Source organism: Mesocricetus auratus, unplaced genomic scaffold (assembly GCF_017639785.1).
Source record: "Mesocricetus auratus isolate SY011 unplaced genomic scaffold, BCM_Maur_2.0 Super-Scaffold_6730, whole genome shotgun sequence".
NCBI lineage: Eukaryota > Metazoa > Chordata > Mammalia > Rodentia > Cricetidae > Mesocricetus > Mesocricetus auratus.
Genome location: NW_024429184.1, coordinates 43,503,510 through 43,510,305, shown reverse-complemented (window position 1 = coordinate 43,510,305; position 6,796 = coordinate 43,503,510). Strand labels below are relative to the sequence as shown.

General features: G+C 38.0%; 1 pseudogene; it reads right to left on the bottom strand.

Moving 5' to 3' along the window:
- Positions 1-4,552: 4,552 nt before the first annotated feature.
- Positions 4,553-4,635, bottom strand: LOC121139087 (annotated as a pseudogene).
- Positions 4,636-6,796: the final 2,161 nt, after the last annotated feature.

Genomic DNA, 6,796 nt, shown 5'->3' with positions numbered 1-6,796 from the left:
TTTCATCTTGTAGAGCAGATTGTAAATCAAATCAGGAAGTGAATAAATACTCCATGATATTCATGCCATATTTATCAGTAAGCAGGTATTGTCCAACTAATCATTATGGTAGCTTGTAGGGTACACAATTGGGTAAGATGGGTGATTGATTATATTTTTTATTTCAATAGCAAGCACAGCATCTTCCACCACTTTGAGAGCGAGCCAATAGGGATTAAGTGTCCAGGTCAGTGCCATCTTGATTTCTCCACATTCTGATTCAAGCATGTGGTATCTTTAACAATAGGGTCTTAACTTTCAAGTTCTGGAGATAACCAAGGGCAATATCCTGCAGCGTTTGGGGGTTTTTGGAGCCATGTTGCCAACAGCCCCATAATTGCTAATCTGTTCCTGGCACTGGGCTTTTTGTTAGTCTGTAGTGTATGGTAGGGTCTATGTCATCCCATTATAATGCAATTACACACACACACACACACACACACATACACACACACACACACACGCATACACACACACTTTCTATGGGCTACTAAATGGGAGAACAGGGTAGAGCAGGGAATATAGAATGAGAAAATTAACACTAAAGATCTTTTGAGAAAGTTTTATAATCATCACTTTTTAAATTCTTTTTTTTATTTTTATTTTTAAATTTAAATTTAAATTAGAAGCAAGGTTGCTTCACATGTCAATTCCAGGTCCCTCTCCCTTTCCCTCCCCTCCTCCCAAGCCCTCCCATCAACCCCTCTAATACCCCCTCATTTCCCCAGGGAGGGTGAGGTTCACCATGGGGGTGTCCATAGTCTGTCATTTCATCCAGGGCAGGGCCTAGACCCTCCCCCAAGAGTCCAGGGTGAGAGTGGATCTCTCATTGTTGGATGGGTGCCCAAAGTCCATTTGTATACCCGGGATAAATACTGATCTACTACCCAAGGCCCAATAGATTCCCTAGGCCTCCTCACTGACACCCACGTACAGGGGGTCTTGCTCAGTCCCATGCTGGATTCCCACCATCAGTCTGGGATTCAAGAGCTAACCCTTGTCAGGTCAGCTGTTTCTGGGGGTTAAACCAGCCCAGTCTTAACCCCTTTTCTCATCAGTCCTCCCTCTCTGTCACCAGATTCCTTTAGTTCAGCTCAGTGCTTAGCTGTGGGAGTCTGCCTCTGCTTCCATCAGCCATTGAATGGAGGTTCTCTTTCCCAGACTCTCTGGCCATGGGACTGTAGGCTGGCACTCCCCAGATCTAGGGCTAAAATCCATACATGAGAGAGTACATGCCATTAAACATCACTTTTTATGAAACTCATTTCCTTATATTCACATAATTCAAAGGAAAACAAGCATGTGTCTGTAACAATATGGAAACAATATGAACTTCTCTGTCAACTTTGATGTGACACATACCGTGGGCATAGCACTGTTTTAGTTAATATAAGAAATGTTTTCACACACTTTAGAGGAGAGATTAGTGATTAAAATAATATATTATCTTCATCTGTGGTTCACAGTAGTTTATTGTATAAATATTTTGGAATATGTCAATGCATTTTACTTTATGGGGTACAAAAACTGCAGAGTAAATAAGATGGGTATGGGGACAGTTACTTAAGGTGGAAGATCTAAAAGTTATTTCTACAAAAGAGATTTATATTAAATTCAATAGGTAAAGAATGAAAATCACTTTATGGAGGGTATATGTTCATTCAGTCATTCTTAATAGGGACAATAATATTGGAACATTGAGGAGGTCTGAGAAAAGTTTGATAGAACTGTATAAGCTAAAAGAGACTTTTAACAAGACAAAGAATATTCATCTGCTTACTAAAGAAATATGCAAAGACATATATCAACCATCCATAGTTGCCTTGTAAACTTGCACTGAAGAATTCTTTAATTCTAATGTATACCAAGGGAGTATATGACGATGACGACAGTGCTGGTGATGGTGATGGAATAGCGATGATGATAGTGACATGGTGGTTATACTGGTGATGATGATTATGATGATAATTAGTCTGAGACAAGTTCTGGCTGTGTAGCTTAAGCTGGTCTTGAACTTGCTATGCAGATTAGACTAGTCTATAATTTATCATCTTACTTCACCTTCCCAAGTGTTTCAATTACAGGCATGCATCACCATGCCAGGTTATGAGATATATTTTTAATGCAAACTGTAAAATGAAAATTGATATGCTAAAGCAACCAATTAAAAGAAATAAAATGTCTCCATTGACATAGTAAATGAAAGTATAGACAGTTGTCCTGTACAAGTTTGTAGAGTAGAACCAACTTCACTACTTGAAACCTCAGCTTGGGTGACAGGTGGTTTCTGTGAAATCATGGGAAACAGAAAAGAGCACATACAGTTGGTGACTTTGAACCGCGTCTCAAGAGGACCTTGACAGGGACTGTGGATTTCTTCATATCTTTGCTGTGTAAGAGCATTTTTCAACAATGAGATACGGTTTTAATATGAGAAGTTCTGAGAACAGGGTAGAAGAATCATGAAAAGAGGCGAAGAGGAACAGATGAAGGAGGGATCCCTGGAGTACTTCTTATACTCACAGGGCAGAACAAATCAAGCCCTAAGAAAGATATAACACCAAAACTGCGGGCTTGATATTTGGCTTATAAAATTTCTCTTAGTAAACCATGTCTGGTGACTCAGGCCTTGATCCCAGCTACATGGCAGTCTGAGCAAGGAGGATTTCAAGTTAAAGGCCTACTTGAGATACAGAGTGAGATCAAAGTCAATCTTGGCAGCATAGTTAGACATTGTCTCCAACTAGGAAGTGAAAAGGGAGCAGAGAATGCAGCTTACTGGGACAAGTGCTTGTTCGGTGTGCAGAGAGACCAAGGTTCAATCCCCACCTCTTCAAGAAAAATGTTTATGCAGTAGAACACCTGCAAATATTGTAACACAAGCATGTTTAGGATAGTTTAAGTTATAAGAAACAACATCTGGGAGGATGGTAGTGGGGGAGGAAAAAAAAAACCACATCCATAAGGAGGAACAACAAAATGAGTGAGTTAGGAAAAACTGGTCAATCATCTCCAAAGCCAATGTAGCCAGAGGGGAAGATCTGGGAGGAGCTGAGTTGGAGAAAGAATGTGATTGCAATATATTTTATACAAAATATTTAAAAAATTAAATTAAAAAGATCAACAAGAAAACTGGACAAACAAGGGAATGCCTTACAAATTGGACTGAGATCTTTGTATCGCAACAGTGCCGAAAGGCTGGCACCTTACCCTGAAAGAGAAGCACAGGAGAGTGCCCTCTGACCTCAGCCAGCTGTTGTCTGCACCTACCCCACTGCTGCTTCCCCAGGGTCAGAAATGCTTGTGCATGGCTCTGAAGAGTGGCATCCCACTCCTTGAGTTGAGCTAGCTTGCTGCTCCTACCCACAAATGTCTGACAGGAGGCTGAGCCCTGTGGCAGCATTAGCCTTTGAAGAGAACAGTCTTAGTGAGAAGTTGATTACACAGAATCTTGTCTCCCCTGAGAGGGGCAGCAATTCATTTTGGCTAGAGTTGACATATATTCTGGGTATGGAGCCTCTTTTCCTGCCCTTGGGAGCTCAACCCGTACAGCATGCCTGATTCAGTGACACAGAACATTACAAAAATCACCACAGACTAGTAACAGCAGGGCAGATGTGGCACATGGCCAGGGTCCTATCTCATTACAGTGCCTCCAAAGCTGCGGGGCTGGCAGGGTAACAAGTGTAACCAGTGGTGTGGCTGATTGCCTTCCATCCTATGGACATATATTACAGTGTATAATTCATTTGGATTTCCCCAGTGCTTTGGTTTCTTACAAATAAAGTCTATTGTAAAAAGTAGCTTTAAATCACATGTTCTTTCTTTATTCTCTGTCTCTCTCTCTCTGTCTCTCTCTGTCTCTGTCTCTGTCTCTGTCTCTGTCTCTCTCTCTCTCTTTCTGTGTGTGTGTGTGTGTGTGTGATGTACATCCCACAGCGATTGTGTGATGGTCACAGCACAACTGGTGAGAGTCAGTTTTCTTTTACCAGAGGGTCATGGGATCTTAGGTAGGTTGTCTGCTTGGTGACAAATGATGGCCTTATGTAGAAGTCTTTGCATAGACTTATGCTTTTCACTTCTTTGGAGTAAATGACTAAAATGTAATATTTAATTTTATAAGAAGCTGCTAAATCATTTCTTCAATAACCGTATCAGTTTTAATTCCTACAAACAAGTATGAAGCTTCCGTGCTAATACTTGAGATTATTAGTTTTAGGTAAAACATGTCTTTCTAGAAGTCTTCTATTGCTATTTCCTTATATTTTCATTTAAATATTTCTAATAATCTTTTTGTGTAATAACTCTATAATATAAAATGCTTTTGACTATTAATTTTGCTCATATTTAGTCTTGTAAATGCAATGTCTGAATCTTTTGATTTTTTTTGCTCATACACTAGATTATGAGAATTTTATACAAATCTTCAATAAGATACTTTTATAAATTTTTGCCAGGGGGTGGTGGTATACATGCCTTAAATCCCAGTCTTTGGGAAGCAGAGGCAGGAGGATCTCTGAGTTTGAGACCACCCTGGTCTATATAGTGAATTGTCTAGTAACGAACTACAGAAATGATCCCTGAAAGTATAGTCTTTATAGTGAATTCTCGGACAGCCAGAGCTACACAGAGAAACTCTGCCTCAAAAAATCAAAAACTAAAATCACCTACACAAAAAAGAAAGAGAAAACAAAACCCCAAAACAACAAAGAGAAAAAAAACCCGTAAAATTTTATTGAAAATTATTCAACTTTTGATATACAATTCTCCATTTTTCTTATATACACTTTTGGTGCAGATTGAAGAATTTTTAATAAATCAAAGACACAAAGAATTTCAGTGTTTTTGCCCAGAAATTGCAGTTTTCCTTGTATACATACAAAGCTCAATAATGCTTTGGAAACTAAGTATTTTATATCTCTAGGCAAATATTAGAGTTTATTCTTTTGTATATAGATGTCACAGCATGAACTATTTCTCTATGGAGTTAAGTTGGCACCTTTGTCAAAAATTGACCATATGTATGCAGATGATTGGAAAAACTTCAATATTAACTAGTAAGTGTTGCTAAATAGCTGATTAGTCAGTGTATAGAACTTCATATACCTAGCTCACCTCTGTACATATGTCTTCCATTAGTAAAACTTCATTCTATGCTAGAATGCTAACTGTAGCAAATGAAATGATATTGGAATACTAGTAACTATAATCAAAAGTTTATATTGCTTCTTCTGTTGTGGTAGAAAATTCTATCCTAACTCAACAGTACTGTACAATCCAAATGGCTTGAGGGTATGTAGCAATCATGGAAATCTTATAGAAAACTATTTTCAGGGTGCTAACAGTCTTTGCTCCAGCCATTCACTCACACCTATATTCCTTAAAACATTGGACAACAATTTGCCCTTTAACTGTCTCTATAACTTTGTCTACTGCAAAATTTCCAACAGTGGACATTGTACAGGATGAGCCTTCTCATATTGGCTTATTTTACTTGCTAATATATACTTAAAGTTCCTCTATATCTTTTTATGTCTTAATAGGTAATTTCATTTTTACTAATGAATGATATTTCATTATATAAATATATCCATGTTTATTAGTTCCTTTAGTTAAATACACACCATTAAGTTCAGTTTCTGGTGATGATGGATAAGGCCAGTGTAGAAAAATGATTTGTGCATTTTTGTGCAGACATAAACTTTCAGTTCGACTTAGCAATTTCAAGGAGTGCTACTGCTGGACCTCAAGGGAACACTACATTTTGCTTTGTAAGGTGTGGTCTCCTAGAATGGCTGCATTATTTTGTATTCCCACAATGAATAAGAGCTCCTACTTCTCCTCACCTTTTCCAGCACTCTTTTATTTTAGATTCAGTGTTCTAACTTTCCTGCACTGACAGGCATTCAGTGTTGCTTTAATTTTAATTTCCTGGTAACATGTAGTGGCAACATTATTATTTATAGCTCACAAAACTTCTGTTAGTTTCTCTTTCATTTTTAAAAAATTGAGTTATTTGGCTGGGCGGTGGTGGCATATGCCTTTAATCCCAGCATGCAGAAGCAGGAAGGGTTCTGTGAGTTTGAGGCCAGCATGGTCTGCAAAGTTACACAGAGAAACTCTGTCATGAAAAATCAAAACAAAATAAACCAACAAAATCCCCAAATTGAGTTATTTTTATTGTTTTAATTGAGTTTTAGATGTTCTTTGTACTTTTTGGATACAAGTCCCTTATTACATGTGTTTATAAATATTCTCTATGTTTGTGGAAATCTAAGAATATTTCAAACTAAACTTTTTATGCCAAAGGTTTAAAGTAGGCACTAACAGTAATCAAAAGCTTCCAGGTTAGTATAGAAAAAATAGCAGACTGTCATATAACACTATTCATCTAAGAGAGAAGAAAGTAAGAAAAAAAGCAAACAAAATAGTAAGTAGAATGTGAAAAGTAGAAATACCAGAGCAATGGTCCCATACATCAAACAGTAAGTGTACATATATTGAATGCGCCTATTAAAATGCCCCACTTTCAGGCCTGATTAAAACTGTGCCATGGAACTGAATATGGCTAATGTTTTGAATCCCAGCACTCAGAAGGGTGAACAGAAAGATTGCCTGGAGCTCAGGAATAGCCTGAGCTACTTAGTGACCCCACCAGTCATCAGCCAGCCTGGGCTATCATGAGAGACCCCGTGTCAAGAAACAATGACAAACATGAATTATATGTAACAAAGAATAGTAAATATGGTTAATAAAG